This window comes from Thamnophis sirtalis, unplaced genomic scaffold (genome assembly GCF_051295495.1).
Source record: "Thamnophis sirtalis isolate CommonGarterSnake01/CBP01778 unplaced genomic scaffold, rThaSir2_p1.2 scaffold_4, whole genome shotgun sequence".
NCBI lineage: Eukaryota > Metazoa > Chordata > Lepidosauria > Squamata > Natricidae > Thamnophis > Thamnophis sirtalis.
The window spans coordinates 42,748,012-42,766,763 of record NW_028261384.1 but is presented as its reverse complement, the minus strand read 5'-3'; the positions used below and the strand labels follow the sequence as shown (position 1 = coordinate 42,766,763).

The window sequence follows — 18,752 nt, the reverse complement described above, 5'->3', positions numbered from 1 at the left end:
AGGCACATCTTCCTTTCCATGACACCCCAGGTGAACTATTTCAAGATTTTTTTCTGAAACACTAAATCTAGAAGTAAAAGTACTTTATAGATATGTGTCTCAGATAAACAAGGGTGATTCTTTTTCTACTTTTGACTGAGTCCAATATAGTTTGTGTCAGAACAGGAAATGCCCACTGCATTCCACCTTCCTGCTTAAATAACTCAGAATAAATCAAGTTCAGAGTTAGTAACTTTATTCATAAACTCTCATCGGCATTTCATTACCCAAACCGATAAAGATACATCTAATAATATACTAAATAACATTTGATGCCCGGTTACAATATCCGAGAGCATCTCCATTCATTATTTTCTGTTCTTTGCCTAATAGCAAAGAGCCTCATCCCGTTCATAACTTGTTTAATTCTGAGTTTCCAAATTTTGTCATAAGAAAAAAGTGAACAATCTTAAAGCCATCTTACCATCTTGTTCCAGTGCAGATATGAGCCATTTCTTAGTGTTAGACTTATAACACTATCTTAAGATCTTAAAATGTAAGCAGACATCTATTAGATTGAGCAATTAGTCCAGCAATTTGCTTTCACGGTGACCAACTAACTGCACAAGGAAGCCCAGTAGTGTCCTAGCAGATGGCCTTCATAGCAGAGGTGGTATTCAGCAGGTCCTGACCAGTTCTGGAGAACCAGTAGCAGAACTTCTGAGTAGTTTGGAGAACCATAAATACCACCTCTGACTGGCCAAGCCCCCATCTATTCTCTGCCTCCCGAATCTCAGTTGATTGGGAGGAAATGTGGATTTTGCAGTAACCTTCCCCTTGAGTGAGAAGGGAATGGAGATTTTATAGTATCCTTCCCCTGCCATGTCCATCAAGCCACAGCCACCAAGCCATGCCACACCCACCAAGCCACACCCACAGAGCCAGTAGTAAAAAAAAATTGAATCCCACCACTGCTTCAGAGGCAGTCACCCCATCAAGGCTAATAGGTACAATATCTCAATGACTTCCAAATATTGGTCCAATATTTTGGACCAATATTGTTCTATAATTGTTCTTTAAGTCAGTCAGGCTAGTAGCCAGCACCACACTGCATGGTAGTGAAGTTCAAAGTTCAATTGTGTTAAAATAATTTTATTTTGCCTTCACCAATTCTCCCAAGCCTCAATTTCATTAGATGACTTTTGGTTCCAGCATTTTGAGAAAAGATCTTCTCATTGTCCATTTTACCCATTCTGTGCATAATTTTCTATACCTCAATCATATCCATTCCTTCCTTTCTAGATTAAAAGATTCTAATTGTTCCAATTGTGTCAATTTTTCTTTATAATCCCTTGATCATCTTAGTCATTATTCTTCCAATCTTCACTGGCTCCACTATATCCTTTCTGAGATGCAGTGACCAAGAATAGCAATTAGCACTTAGACTTATATACTGATTCACATGCTTTACAGCCCTCTCTAAGCGGCTTACAGAGTCAGCATATTGCCCCCAACAATATGAGTCCTCAAGCAAAGAATATTCCAGATGTAGTCACATATTGATTTATGTCAAGTAATTACAATATTGGCATCTCTATTTTCAATATTCCCAATAGGTTGCTTGTTATTTCTAATATTCTGTTGGCCTTTTCTATAGTGGATATATACTACGTCAGTGATGGCTAAACTTTTTTGGATCATGTGCCAAAAGTAGGGGGAGCACAGAGGGGGTTGTGTGAAGGCATGCCCACACCCATAATGCAACACCAGTGTGCATGCCTGTGCCCCTCCATGTATGTTCATGTAACCAGCGCTCTTCCCCTGCTTTTGGTGTGCTTTTGTCAGCCTCCCCAGGCTCCAGAGGCTTTCTAGGCGCCTGGGGAATGCAAAAACAGCCTCACCATCCCCAGAGGCCATCTGGAGCCTTCAGGAGGCTTCCCTGAAGACTTGAGAGGGCAAAAAACGGGCCTGTGAGCAAACCGGAAGTTTGTTTCCAAACTTCCAGTTTGCCCATAGGGCCAGTTTTTCGTGCTTCAGAGGCTTCAAGAAAACCTCCAGAGGGCGACAAATGGCCTTAAAAGAAGGCCAAAGTCAGCTGGCTAGTGCATGCATGCGCACTGGAGCTGACACGGCAATGCCAAACATGCTCTAACAAATGGCTGTGCATGCCACCTGTGGCACGCGTGCCATAGGTTCACCATCACAGCACTACATCAACACCTTCATTAAATTTTTTATAATCACTCCAAAACCTCTCTCGTCAGTCATTGCTAATTCTGATTTACATCAGTTTGTATGTATAATTAGGATTTTTGTCACCCATGTATATCACTTGCTCATATTGAACGACCTCTATCATTTGAATTGCCAACTGCCCTAAGTGCAGAGATTCCTTTGGAAATATTTACTACTTTGAACAATTTATTGTCATCGGCAAGCTTGTCTATTTTACTTGTAACACCTTATTCCAGATCATCTATCTAGATTAGGAGTGTCAAACTTGTGATATCATGGCAGCATTTAATGTGACATATCGGGACTTTTTCTCTCCCTCCCTCCATTTAAATTAGATGAAGTGGATAAGAATTTTGGAACTTTTTAGTAGAAACAATGTATAAAACAGGGGAGTTTTGTTATGGTTTTAGTATTATAATGGTCTGGAGGAGGCAAACAAACTGGACAGTCCAACAATCACAACTGTGATAAAAATTGACAGAACCTCAGATCATTACTGTTGTCAAAGCAGGGGAAAAAAGGGCTGAAATTGGAAAAGGAACTTCTAAAGCACAGGCTGGATGCATCATGCGCAGGCCACACCCAGCCCCGCAAAGGAAAAAAACATTGCAAAACATCATGTGATGGCAATGTGACACCACGAGTTTAACAGCCATGTTCTAAAGCCAGTTTTCTTTCCAGCCAGTTTTCACACAGCAGTTAAACAGCTAAATCCTCTATCTCTTTGACTTACATAATTTATAAAAATAGACTTAGTCACATCAAGTCACTAAACTCTTATACATTTTTGCAAGTTATATTTTCCTGTGGTTCTTTTTAATGCAGGGAAAATTTGCATGTGCAATACATAAAGACCAAATTTTGTTCCAGTAGTCAGGAGACTAATTCAGGAAATATAAATTTGCAAATAAATTGTCTAATAGCAGTTTGTTACCAGTTGCAATAAGGAATTAATCTATAACCTCTCAATGTTTTCCAAGGGTATGGGACGGTGCTCTTTTGCTCTAATTGTCAACAAATTCCATATCATGTCTTCTAATCTAATATCTAGTTTTTATATAGATAATTTAAAAAGTATTATTTCTGAAAATTTATCTAGCAGAAAAATTAAGAGCAATTCAGAATAATTTATTTAGATCTATACAATAATATAAATTTAATAAAATAATATAACAAAATCTAAATTTATTTAAATAACTAAAGGAAATAATATCTAACTTATCCTGAAGATTTAAGCCATATGTACTAGAAACAATAAAGCTGATATATTGTTCATGTAGCTGCTTAACATGAAATGCCTCAAGCAATCATATACTGGAAAGGTAATAAAATAATGCAACATAAAATATTTGGTACATAGGGATGTGCCAAATACTCCTACATGTAAATTCTTATGGAATGAATGTCTTGATAAACTGTTGGATGAGGTTCTGAATGAGGTTCTATGAAAGACTAGATGTCCCTGAAGGATTGGGAACAGTGGAGATTGCCTGCCAGCCAGAAAATTCTGGTAAATACAATCTTCCAGACAAAGATTGTGATATTATCCACTGGCACTCCGGACAGCTGATCCTTGTAAAGAGACTGCAAGAACTGAGATATTTGTGGTTGACTCATGAGCTGAGGGGCTGAGGGTGGAGGGATTTCAATCAAGTTCACAGCTATAATGCAACCTACTTAGATAAGAGATTTGCAAAAGCCTCACTTTCTTAATCATTACCAGATGCAATCAATTAACATTTTTAAAAGAGATTTTCCAAATGGTGGATAAAAGAAATCCACTTGGTGAGTCAACGTTCTTTCTGGATTAAAGAAGGAAAAGGGGGCTTTTAAAAAGCCTAAAAGCTTAAGAATAGGTTATAAGAAAGTTTAAAATGAATAAATTTTGAAAAAGTAAATTTTGGTGATAGTGCTTTTGAAATATTGGAATTAAACTGACAGATGAACCTGACCCAACAAAACAGAATGTTATCTGTTTAACATTAAAGAGTGTAGACAATTGATGAATTTTACAATCTAAAGATAAAGTTAATATAAGTCAGATTGCAATTGGAATGTAAGCACAAAGTGCCACTTGAGGTGAAGGTATTAATGAACTGGGGGAGGGATGGGAGGGAGAAGAAAGCTTTTGACTTTCCTTCTTATAACTAAGATACTTTCACTTTTGAATTATAATATTTGAATGGCAATTACTTAAAAAAACAGCAAAAATAGGAAATGGAAGACAAGTTTGTTAGTGCCACCTGCAGAAAGAGGAATTACATCAGAGTTGTTTCCGATTTTTGAGCAATTAAGTAAAACATTGGAATTTAATAATAAGTTGATTTTTTGACGGAAAAATATCATATTTTACATATGAGGAATTATAGGTGAACACAAATAGTTAACACAGCATACGTTACCAAGAATTCTACCAAGGGAAATACAAAATAAAATCAAGGTGGCAGCTGATGGCAGAAGGACATGCTTGTCAATGCTTTTTCTATTTATGAGAGTTCCTTGGTGATCTCTTGTTTTCTTGGAGACCCAAACTAGTAACATCATCAGTGTTAGTCAACACTGTTGACTATCAGCACTAGCATTGATAATGTTACCTAGTTTGTGTAATAAAACGTCTGCAAGAAAACAAGCATGTTCAAAGAGACCAAGGAAGCTACAAATACTCTCCTTTGTTGGTTATCAGATTCAAAATAGGCATAAGATACTGACTTTGAAAGGAATTGGGTATAAATGATGAACATGTAATTGCTAAGTGTTTAAATTTTTATTGAAGCAGAAGACAAGTGAAAGAATGTATGATAAAGTGGACTAATATACAGATGGAACAATGGTAAAATATGTGATTGAAAGGACTGGAATTTACTCGATGCAGTAATCTTAAAGAAAATTTTATGTAATTATGCAATGTTGATATATGACATCAGAAACAACTAGAATGTATACAGGTATTTGAAATTTACATTGGAAATAGAAAAACAAGAAGGGTACTTTTATCATGTTTCATGGATGTGCAAAAAAAGTTAGATTTGGTGTTCCAATGCATACATTAATTCAGAAAATTTTAAAGATTTTAAAGATTAATATACAACTGAAACCAAAACTTTTTCTCTTGGGACCTATAGATAAACAATTGAGGCAAAAAAGGCATGAAGTTTGTTTGTATTGCTAATAATATCAACAAGATTATTATACAACCAAAGATGAAAAATTCAGCAATACTTACAATGAAGGAATGGTTGGTAAAGGTGATAAAACTTGCTGAGATGGCCAACTTGACCTGTATAATTAAAGAAAAGACAATATTTATTGCTGATTGGAAACTATTTGTGGACTTTTTGCATCAAACAGAAAAAATGAACTTATGATCTATGGTTTTGAAGATAAATTATAGAAAGAAACTCACAATTATAACTGCTATAAATAGGCTACTTCTTTATACCCTGGTTCTTTCTTTTCTACTTTTCTTTATTATACTTTTTCTTTTTGTTCTTTAGCTTTCTCTTTTTATTTCTTCTATTTTACTTTTTTCCCTTATTTTATTTTACTTTCTGTTAATTGTTACTCTTGATTTTAAAGCTTTCAATAAAATTATATTTTAAAAAGAAAGTTTGCTGAACATATAGCATAATATGAAGTCATATCCCTGAAGTGACAATAGTGCATCTCTATTCATGGCCTGTAAAGATGAAGGAAGGAAAGGAGGTGTACTTTTAGACTGGAAGAAGTCTATTGTCCCTCCAGAAAATATCTTGCAGAAAGCTCCACAACCCAGTCCTTTTAGCAGTTCCAAGAAGGCTCTTTGCACTAATCAGGTGACCCTGAGGACACAGACCCAAGCAGCCCAACGACTTTCTAAAACATTCAAATGATCAGCTATCTGCAAGAATATAAATTCTTCCATCCGGTCAGAGCTAAAGAAGCTTCTTGGATGAGAAGCAAAATGTCTTCAAAGAAAAACAAGAAAGTCCAGTTGCCACTTGAAAAGCACCTTTGGGACATTCTGTTTTCTCATTCTTCTCTCGTTCCAATTAGTCCGTAGTTCCTTCCCCATTCTCCCTCCTCCTTCTTTTCCTACTGCTGTATCATTCTGTCTCATTCTGTCTCCTGATTCTCCTCTTCTTATATTTAATCTGTAATTACTCCTCCTCCACCACCTCCTCTTCCTCCTCTGTCTCCAATCTCAAAATATTGTCACAGACCATTACAATATCTAGCTTCTTGGAATCTTAAACTCTACTTTCTATATTTGTTCCTAACTTACATTTTAATAATACTGGAATAGTTCTGGCAGTACACTAATTTGTTTAAATATAGTTAATGGAACAGAAAATGTGTGAACTGGGAATAGTATATAACTTCTTCAAGGAACTTGGTGGCTCCTTTTTTTATTTTGCTGTTTTTAACATTATTTTAGTCTGGTCTATCCATCTGATTTGATGTTTCTGCTTAAAATTTATCCAGTTTTGTATATTAATAAATAACAAATCTTAAGGACATTCTAGACAATAACCCACTGAATGTTTTGTACAAAAATGTTTTAATAAAAATAACATATATCTATCAAACAAATGGTTTAAGCATATATTAATAAGATTGTGTATAGCAACTTAAAAATAAAATGAAAAACTCATCTTGAAATCAAAAGTATTTTGTAAAAATATGTAAGCAATAAACTACAAAAAGTGGAACATATCTTCCAGTATGTGATACTATCTAGGTATTGTTAGATGGAAGCTTTTGCCAAAACAATTTGCTACTTGTATGAACACTGGGATATTTTTGAGATTAAATGTCACTAACAGAACTTCAGAGAGGTGAGGTTCATCCTTGCTGTTCACATGGTGAGTTTTAACCTATAACCAGTGGTGGGATTCAAAATGTTTACTATTGGTTCTGTGGGCATGGTATGGCTTGGTGGATGTGGTTTGGTGGGCGTGGCTTGGTGGGTGTGGTGGGATAAGGATACTGCAAAATCCCCATTTTCTCCCCACTTTCTCCTCACATTCTCTTCTCCAGAACTGGTCAGAACCAGCTGAATACCACCTCTGCCATAACATAGTGCCTGAATATGTCCTAGTATGGGCCACATCAGAATAGTGGAAAAAATACATTTGTAAATATATGCAATGCCCTGAGACACAATTTTAAAAACATTCTTATGGGATACTCTTTGCAAACCAATTTAAAACCAACCAGCAAATGTTTTTATTCTTCTATCTGTGGCATGCTCACAGGACATGAATCACTGAGTACTTCCAACTAATCAATTTGAGAATGTAAAAGATGTCATTCACTCAGTGTCCTGTCTACTGGTGACCTAGGAATAATAAGAATTCCTTTATATCAACATGTTCTTTATATCAAAGAATATGAAATAGATTGCTCAGTCATCCACATTTTAGTATGTGTTGCACATATTTGTCTAGCTAGTTGATGAAGTATGCAAATATGGTAAGAAGGTATGGATAGTGGTGAACTAACAGAACTTTTAACAGAGAATCCCTACTTCAAAAGTTGGAACTATTTTCTGACATGGAAGTGAAGGAAAATATTTTGAAGGCAAGAAGAGGCAGGAGTTCCTGCCATCAAGAACAGATTGCCCAGTGAGGATGAGAAGGAGGTTAAGCTTTACTTTCAAATAAGCTCACCAAAAACCAAAAATAATTGACTGACAATCTAAATGAACTAATGTTGTGTTCTCAAGAAGGGCTAGAACTATTTCTGAAGTGGATCAAAGACCTTTTCCTTAGAATTGTTGGACAATCCAAAGACCAAGTAAACGTCCTTACAATTGCTCTTGTCAAGAGGACCACCATTTAATATCTGTGGTGGAGAACAGATTTTGGATTACTAGACCTTATATTCTGGATATAATAGTAAGTCAAACTGTAGCATGCCATGGATAAGAATTTCTGAACCTGAACAAATCCCTGGACTTACATGATTCATCATTAGACTCCATTTCTTTTGGATATATTGCCATATATGATTTAAAACAAACTATAGTAAATAGATGAACAAGCCAACTACAATTCCTCAATTACGTAACCAAATGAACTTTATTTTAAACTAGAACAATGTCAATTCCAATTAGTATTAGAATGATGGATTAGTATTATATATATATGTAGCTAATAGATACACATATCAGCACTATATTTGCCCATCTCCTGATATAAAAATTAGAGCCAGAGAACATTCCTGAAAATCAAAACAAAATCATATTTATTGTATGATACCTTTTTTTTAAAGTGGGTTTTGTAAAAATATTCCTAGCTCTTTTAATTTCTACAATATTCCCCATCTAAATCTTTATCTTTGTCGTGTACATGTAGCAATTGTCAAAACAGCAGAATGAAGAAAATAAATTTCTGGGGCCAAAAATGACATAGCATCCATACAAGTCACTTTGTAAACTTGTGAAATTAGGGAACTGGACAGAAATACAAGGATACAATGAAATAATTGGTGTCTTTGAAACTATTTTTACAAAAATCAGCATCTTTAAAAAGAATATATTTTTTTTGTCTTTTACAGGGTCTCCATTATGTGTAAGATTGCAATGTCATAAAATAAGCTGAAGCCTAACTTTAAACTTTGAATTTAGCAATCATAGCTGACCTGGTTACAGCTGTAAGAACAAGGCATCTCTAAATTCATCATATTTTTCAATAATTAGAGGTTACCTGCATCAGGAAAAATCTTCCCATTTGGGAGAACAGTGCAGAGAGGGTGCTTTGTTGAACTAAAGAAATTTATTAATGTTCTACTCATTTGTTTGAAAAATTGGATGAAATATCAGATGAGACAGAGAGAAAGAGAAAGAGACAGACAGACAGACAGACATATAGACAGATTGACAGACAGAAGATATTATCCCTTTCTTCAAAAGACTGCATATTTACTAGATTGTTACAATACAATATCAATTAATTTGAATTATATTTGCCTTGTGGGAAAATATTGAAGGAATTGGGGAGTAAGTATAATGCCTTCAGGAAAAATTACTAAGAAAGGACAAGGTAAGAATCTTTTCTTTTCCCCACGTAAAAACTATGAAATGATCATTTTTAAGTTGAAAGAAATGAAATTCTTGTTGAAAACTGTAAGAAGCTGTTCACAAGGGGGAATGGCTGACCTATTTAGATATATTTCAGCAAATTCTGGATAAGCATTTGTTATAGATGCTTTGATCTAAATCCTGTATTGAAGGAAGTTGGACTCATAGGCTAAGTCATCTCATCCAACTTCTCATGATTCTCTAAGATCAAGAAGGCATGATCTAAAATAATGCACACAAGGTCTTCAAGCAAAAGTACAATCTGTGAAATTCAGCAAATAACTATTGGAACTAGCCAATAATTCCAAAAACAATTTAATTATCCTAGAAACTAGAATAATAAGCATTTAAAACATTAAAAAAACTGATATTGGTTTAAAAGCTGATGTTTGAGAAGCTTTTGTGTATCGCCCCACAAAGAGATGCAGTAAAGCATCTCAATCCAGTAAAAAGTGAGTTGTAGATTAGGGGGAGAAACTGTTATGAAAAATAATTGTTGGAAGTTTATGGAATTGGGTTAGTTTCACTTGCAGATAGGCATTTATGAAATGAAAATCTTACATTTAAGAAATACGATACTTTTGCCTTATATCTTACATTTATAATTCTGTTAACAATTTTTTATTTATAATATATATTATAAGCTTACCTCAAGAAGTCAGTCTCAGGCCTTGGTCAGTCTCAAACCTTTGTCAGGAATCAAAGCTCCGGACTTATAAAGGGCCAGTTTTGGGCAAAAATGCAATCTCATTTTCGTAAATGAGTAACACACTGATAATGAAAAATGTCATTGTGACCAGGTTATCTAAACCTAATTGGTAACATCTCAATATGTGTACTTTTTCTCTGATCAGGGAATCTTATTTTCTGAGAAATAGCCTATATACTAATAAAAAGCCTCGCTCTGAGTATGCTGAATCATCTCTTACAAAGGAAATTGGGATTGGGGACAAGTGAATTTGGCATTTGACCTGCTTTGGAGAAAATAAATATTGCCAATGTTCTATTCCTAAGGAACAGGTCAAATTAACTTCCTCCTTATTTTCCATGAGCTGATGTACCAGCCTAACAAACAGCCTGGATCAACTATACTTTATAAAAGTTGGCATATAAAAAGAAAAGTTGGCATATAAAAAGAAAAGTTGGTATATAAAAATCCCAGGTTGCTACATATGTTTTAAGAATGTATAGTTAACACTATTTTCTATACTATATATTATACTTCTTTAAAAAACAAAGAACTTGACAAAAAGGATGCTGTTTAGCAGAAATAGAAATGCCCCCTTCACATTGCATCCAATACAAGCCTTAGGTTGGAAGAAGCAAAGATTCAAGGGAAAGAGAAAGGTGAGAATTGCCAACAATGATTGCAGATAATCCTTGACTTACAACAGTTTGTTTAGTGACCATTCAAAGTTACAATGGCATTGAAAAAAAGTGACTTATGACTGTTTTTCATACGATCATTGCAGCATCCCTACGGTTAGGTGAATAAAATTCAGATGCTTGACAATTGACTTATATTTATGATGGTTGTTGTGTCCCAGGATCCTGCAATCACGTTTTGTGACTTTCAGACAAGCAAAATCAATGGGGAAATCTGATTCACTTAACAACCAAGTTACTGACTTAACAGCAGTAGTGATTCACTTAACAACAGAAAGGTCGTAAAATGGTGCAAACTCACTTAACAACTGTCTTGCTTAGCAACAGAAACCTTTGGCTGAATTGTGGTCATAAGTTGACGACTACTCATAACTTCTAGGCTATTCCAAATGCTAGGTAATTGTCACCTAGAATTTGTCTGAAGCAGGATCTGACTTGATAATTAGCTTCTTCTCAAGGCATTTCAGTGGCAATGGTGACACTTATCTCAAATCAGTGCAGTCCTTGCCTGCTAGAAAGTCCTTAATGTATAATACTTAATACAGACTATAGTATCATGCAGTATTTTGTCTAAAAAGTATTTTTTTTACTTTAACACTAATGTTAATAACATTGTTCTGATTTACTCTACTTATAGGCATTTTTAATGTACAATGAAATTTAATGTTTCCTTCATTATTGTCTTCTTAAATTTGGAGTTCTGAAAAATCTAATTTGTAAACCAAGATATTGTCTGCTATTTGTTCCTTTCTATTAATTTTCACAGTTTATTCAGATTTTGCAGTTTTATTATTTCAGTTTTTCCAATTGGTAACTAACTGCAAATGGAAGTTGGAAAAGGAAATTGGATATAACTTTTCAATCACATTGGGATTCCTTATTGCATTGTAACTTAACTAATGACTGAGTATAAACAGTTTCTTAGTACTTTACAAGCAGAGAAAAAGGAAATACATTAACTTGAAATTATGGCAAACTTTGCCTGAAGCTTCCAGAAAATTAATTTCAGACATTATTCAGGTAAAACTGAAAGACAGAATAGAATATAAGACATCATTGAGATGTGGAACAGTAACATAACCTTAATGCCATCCTAATTACATTCTCCAATTTCTTTTTGTGGGAAAAGTCTCTAAAGTGCAACATCAGTGGCACAGTGGTTAAAATGAGTACAGCAGGCTACTTCTGCTGACTACCGGCTAACTGCAATTTGACAGTTCAAATCTCACCAGGCTCAAAGTTGACTCAGCCTTCCATCCTTCTGAGGACTCAAATTGTTGAGGGCAATAGGCTGACTCTGAAAACCACTTACAGGGGGCTGTTAAGGACTGTAAAGTTGTTTATAAGTCTAAGTGCAATTGCTATTGCTACATAGTACTTTTTAAATCACTGTTTCAAACACATCTACAGGAATTCCTCAATTTATGACCATAACTTATTTCTATTACTTAGCAAGTCAGTAGTTAAGTGAGTTTTGCCCTATTTTACAACATTTCTTGCCAGTTAAATTAGCAATATAGTTGTTAAGTGAATCTAGCTTTCACATTGACTTTGCTTGTCAGAAGGTTGCAAAAGATAATCACACGATCCCAGGATACTGCAGCTGTCATAAATATGAACCAATTGCCAAGTGTCTGAATTTTGATCACATGATGATGGGGATGCTGCAACAATTGTAAGTGGGAAGTTGTAAGTTACCTTTTTCATGCCGTTGTAACTTCAAATGAATGGTGAATGTCAATGACTACTTGTAGTTAAAAATGTTTCATCTTGAGTGTCCATAAGATAAAGTTTTTTTTAAAAAAAGTCAAGATGGAGGTCACACCAGAGCTATCCCATAAAAATCAGGCAGAGCTTCAATCACATTAGCATGACCATTATCTTAACTTTTTTATATTATAATCAGTAGGTGTCCATTTTAGAGTCATAGAAATAGTATTGAGGGACTACAGGTGGTCCTCGACTTATGACTACACCTGGGACCAGAATTATGATTGCTAAGCAAGGTGGTTGTTAAGCAAGTTGTACCTGATTTTACAACTCTTTTCCCCACAATTGTTAAGTGAGTGACAGCAATTGTTAAGTGAATTGCACAGTAATAAAGCAAATATGGCTTACCCCATTGACTTTGCTTGTTGGAAGCTAGCTAGGAAGATTGCAAATGGTGATCATGTGACTTTGGGAGGCTGTGACTACTGTAAATACTTGCTGATGCAAAGAATCCAAATGTTGATCACATGACCATGAGAATGTTGCAACAATCATGGGAGGAATTATTTTAAATCACTTTTTTCAGTGTTGTAACTTTGAATGGTCACTAAACAAATGGCTATTCAAAAATGTTTCCAAAACAAAGAGGAAAACATGCCTTGAGCCCCAGGAAAGGAGAAAGCCCTCAGATGAGACTGTGGTTGTGCCCACCCATCCAGTATGGCTTTAAAAGATGAGAATATAATCAGTTTTGAAAGATGCTGATAATAAAGTCTATTTGAATAATTCTAGCTTTCTTATGAAGCCTGTTTACTGGACAACCTCATAGGGCTGAGCTCTTGCACATTCTTACTGGAGAAAACTGGTGTTAATGGGGATATGATATGAAACCATGAATGGGGTTCAAGTATTATAGTAAACCTTAATTTAGTTTGTTTGAATCATACAATTTTTATTGAGTAGCATACTGTATCTAATACATGCTTGCTGAACTAAATAAATAAATAAAAAGAAATAAAGAAATAAAGAAATACTAGAAAAATATTTTAATGGTACTCATAACTATAGTCTCAATTTTAATGTCTAACCATTAAATTTAAATTAAAAATACTGTACATCCTGATATAGAAAGTATATCTTAATTTGGTACTGTTTGCTTTCTTCCATGAAACAAATACAAGTTTGAAAAGAAACCTGTCAAGAAAAATTACTGAAAACCAGAAGAAAGTGTTTTCTGTACTTTATTAAAAGATGTGTGTCCATAAAGCACAGCTGATCTGATTCTTAAAGGAAATAAAAAGAAGAAAGCTCCATTTATAGCTTCTCAAAGTCACGTATAGTTTGCTGCAAGCATAGTTTTGCTGATATTAAGTGGATGTGTTATAAACTGTAAACATTTCTTGCTGGCTTGTAGCAGAAATCTAGAATTTTGTCTCAGTAGCCAGATGTTTTATACTTCATATAATGATAGTATGTTTAGCAGGAAGTCATTTAACTCTTACTAATGTCATATTCAATGCCTCTACAACAGAAATAAGACTGAAATACTTGATTTTATAATTAGTTTATGGATATAAAATAAAATATGTAAGAATAAATTATGAGTACCCAAAAATCATGGTATAAGAAACATGATGGGAGAAGTCTGGGATTTCTATCATTGCAAAGACATGTTTCTTGAACTTGGAGAAAAGAATACTTTCCCATGAATCTGCTCAAGTCTTCTCCAAGACACAACTATGTGATGTTTTGAAAAGAGGTATTGAACAGAATGCAATGTTGCAAAGCAGTCTTTGAATGTTTGTTTATTATTGTTTATTCACACTAGAATCAAGGGATGATATGTGTCAAGATTCAACCCACTGTTCCTCACCTTGGCTTTTCTATCAATCTTCTCTATCTATAAACCAAAAGTGATTATTGGACTGCAATCACTACTAATAATATTTAATGAATTTAAAAGAGCATGGATTCTCATTTTCATTTGTTTCATGTGTTTCAGAGTATAATTCCAATCATCCTTATTTGCAAACAAGTGTCATTAAGTTCACTTGGATGGATCCCAACTAAACTGGGAAATCAGATAACATCTACCAACTTTTTTTAAAACCCAAGATATATACTAGAGAAGAACAATTTAGATTAAGAGTGAAGCACAGGGGAAAGGGGCTTTTATATTTTTCTTAAAATACGTTTCTGATTTATAGCCCAGTTTTAAAGCTGTTATGGCTGTGTTGTATTGATTGCTTTCAAACATGGTAAACCTATAAAGAATATGTGTACCTTCTCTTTCCATTTTGTTTTTAATCTGCCCTTTTCAACTAAATAAGGAATCACAATGTACAAGAAGTGATCATGATTTGGACATTGTATCCAATTTGCTAATTTGGTAAAAAAAATTCTGAATAGCTATGTTCTAGACCCCAGAGCACTTAAGGCAGGTATATAAAAGGAATGTAAGTCATGTATTGACTATTTCAACTGAATGATGTTTTCCACAGGAGAAATATAAATCTTATTTTTCTGATAGGTAGATGGCTTTCTTTGAAATGGCTTTTTGTGAAAAAGGTGGAAGATAAACAAAGTTATTGCAAGTAGAAGTCTTTTGCTAATACCCAATGGATATAAAAGAGAATGAAAAGTATTTCTATTCTTTTTCTAAAGTATTAGGCTTCATAAAGTAAATACTGCTACTATTATAACAAATCATGTTTACTTAGATACATTTTCTATTGTTTTCAGTGGAAACTGGCATACAGTGTAAGATTTTACTTTACAATATTTCTAAAGCATTGATTAAAATAATTCCTAAATAGTGCACATTAAAAAAAAATAACTAAAAAATGGTTTAGATTTCAATCCCATCTTCCCTTACTTTGAAGAAAATTCTACTAAACACAGAAATACTTTTTATACAACACAACTATACACAACATGAGTGTAATAAAAAAAATTAAGATGTCCCCTTTAAGACACCAAAATCTGAAATAGTTCCTAATTTTGCACTTTTCTACGTAAAGAACTTTTGATCCTTTAATAACAATTTTTTTAAAAAAAAAATGAATACACACAACTGTATAAGAAATTGAGTTAATTTCCTAGTAAGCTTTGAGGGAAGGAGGCAGTAAAAAAAAACCTTCTCTGCTTTTTTCAGTTTCCATTCATTATTGGTGTGAAACCATGACACTGAGCAGGCTCGATAATTTGATGCTCAGCAGTGAGCACAGTGATTTCTCTTCATTTCTACACATCAGACATCTTTCATTGCGGGAGAATTTTCTCCTCTAGTGTGACTGAAGCTGAAATTAACAGTAAGTTTTGGCCCAGCGAACACCACTTTTAAAATTATATAGTGACTTTATCGTGCTAAAACACGTTTGTTTTCCCACTATTGTCATGGATGATCTCAGCAGGGCAATGTGCAGAGAATAATGGTTTAGTCAGTCTCAGAGTTAGCAAAGAGAACACAAAACAATGTACTTATATTGATGCAGATGTAAATAATGCCATTTACAATTTTTTGACAATGGAATAATAGTTTGTTTTTAATAATTGTCTAGTGATTATTGTAGCCTGGTAAGCTTCCTTCCAATCAATTCTACAGAGACATAAAATGCATAACCTTAAATGCCTCTGTGACTTCATGCTTATCTGCTGGGCAGCAGTTTGAGAATGCTTCAAGACATTCCCAAGAAGTTTAAAATCAGCACATTTTTATGAACCCAGTAGAGCCACAAAAAGGACAGAAAATTCTGTAATTGTTTTGCCTGAATTTTTAAAAATTCTACAATTAGAAAGAAATACATTGTAATAAACTGACCATTTTAAAATTAAAAAGTTACAAGAACAGCTCATAAATACTCAACAATAACAATACTATTACCGTAGATCAAACAAACTTTAATTATGGATTTTGTACAATTTATACATGAGTTTTTTGTTTCTCTTGATAGAATGCAATGTCACTTCAGAAAAAAAAATTAAAATATGTTCAGAACTAAGCTCAAGGACTGTGCTATCTTTAAACATGTCCGATTATAATACCTATTTAGCCATAACATTGCCCTAGCCAAGTAGATAGGTTCCACATTCAGTAGATAAAGTTTTCTATTTTATAAATATACCAGATGATTCCCATAATATTTTTTTCACTGTTGTAAAATAATAAATTAACTTTCTCAGAATGAAAACAAAATGTTTTACACATATTTCATTCCATTTTTGTTCAATATATAATCTTACCTTATCAAAATATTTTCTTTCAGATATTTGCAGCCCTAAAAATCAGTCCTATTTTTCCTATTTATCTGAAAGATTATCACGGGCTTCCAACAACATGCATTTCAATAGAATTTCAGCTAGGATAATTTAAGTAAGTATAAGCAGTTATGCTTACTTTTAAAATATGTGACTTACATTTTAAAACTGCCAAAATAATTATTTCTCACTGGAAGGAAGGGCAGCATGTCTTAGTGGTTACAACATCTATTTAAGACGGATTCAAGTATCTGCTGGCCCTAAACTTGATGATTAATCATGACCAAATTATGAGCTCTCGCGTCAAAGGAGGGAAAAGAAACATTTTCTAGAAATTCGTAAAAATTTCTATCCTAGGATAAAAATTCTCAAAGCACCTTATAGGGATAAAAACAAACAAAATTTCAATAATTAATACAACTAATATGACTAATAAGAACTAACTCAAATTCTATAGTATTTATAATAAAATACAAGGAACAAAATGCACCTGGCTAAACAGAATTAAATTGTGACATTGATTAAAAGAAGTTGAGAAATATACATTTATTTGGTAATGGAAGGAAACTAAAATAAGTTGAAGGAACTTCTCTGGAAACAGTGTATCATAACTATAGCAAATAAAAAAATCTGTTTAATCATTAAGCAAATCTGAACAACATCCAGTGACATTTTTTATTTGTTCTGTTTATCAAGCAAGTTCTGATGCCCTTAGTAAAAGCTAAAGTGAACTTAAAAACCATTGTGCCCCTTAACCAGGCATTTTTTTATGAAATCAGCTATTTCTGCAATCATTCCTAGGTCAAAATTCAAAGTGCATAGAAATTAGGGACAAATTAAATAAGATACCATTCATATGTTTATGCAATTATGTGAATAGCTATTTAAAAGGAAATCACTTATAGAATTAGACTAATCTCTACTAAGAAGTAGAAATTTTAAATTCTTCTATTAGATTTTACTTGCAGAAGAATTTCTATTGGAATGAAAATAAGCTTTTTTAAAAATGAAAAATACACATCATAGATATTATCACAGTTATCAAGGACTAGAAGAAGGGGCAAATAGTTAAAGACCCTAACTTAGAACAAATAAATTCCTTGATGTCTGTATGAATACCAGTCTAATTCAAATTCTAGTTTCTAGGTTTTTATATCATGAACAATTGAAAAAAAATGCTTTAGATCAGATAGACTTATTTCTCTTAATGGAAAAAGTTCAGTGTAAAACAAAACAACTTAAACAGTAATTGCAATATGTATTTAAACAAATATTATGGGTACCATATGGGTACCATTAAATAGATTCCTGGTTTTCCCATTAAAACCAGCATAGTCTAAAGTCTATAGTCTAAATATAATTATCATTTAGCTCATATGGCTAGTTTCATGTACAGATACACAAAATATAATAAAAAATTGTGAATAAATACAGGGCTTGAAAGCACAATCACACATGTCATTAAGAAGCTATTCCTAAGAACATTTGCCATTTGATCATGCAATAAATAAAATAAGTTCATTATTTTTCACATAATTTTAAATATTTCACGCCAGCAATATTAACTTTCTAGAAAGTAGTTCTTACCTAATATCAGTATTAAGGAATATTCAAATGAAGAAACAGTAAATGCAGGAAATTTCTGTAAATGAAACCTGAACTCTCTTCTAATAAAAAACTGGTAAGCCACCATATGTGGTGACTGATGTTTGAGAGCCACAGTGGACAGATCCATAAAGCTGGGAATTTCTGAGGATTTGAGTTGGGTTGTAAGTTAGCTTTTTATTTTAAATAAAAATAAAAATGCTATGTAAAATGGGTCTGCTTTTATTAGCAATTTCCCTCCAAGTTTCAGCAATGGAGTCTGGCAAGGCCCTGAAAATTCAGGAAAAACAGATCCCAATCCCCATACTGTATTTTTGTACCTAAACCATGATAAGCATCTTAAAGTAAAAATCTTAAACCAAAGTGGCCACTATGCTAAGGTGACCAGATTTTCAGATTGGTAAAGAGGGACACCTTTGACCGGAGGGGGGGGGGGAGCTTGATTAAAAATTTTATATGGAGCAATAAAGATTTTCATACAACGCAAAAATAGTATTGTAATATTTTTTTTATTTCAACA

The 18,752-nt window shown here is 33.5% G+C and overlaps 1 protein-coding gene across 5 annotated transcripts in view; it reads right to left on the bottom strand.

Moving 5' to 3' along the window:
- CREB5 (cAMP responsive element binding protein 5) overlaps positions 1-18,752 on the bottom strand; it is a 257,149-nt gene that overhangs the window by 222,552 nt on the left and 15,845 nt on the right. For all 5 annotated transcript variants that reach the window (XM_087712808.1, XM_014056906.2, XM_014056905.2 and 2 more), the window contains exon 2: positions 5,438-5,491. The gene's annotated coding sequence lies outside the window, so the exon portion shown is untranslated. The remainder of the gene's footprint in view (positions 1-5,437; positions 5,492-18,752) is intronic.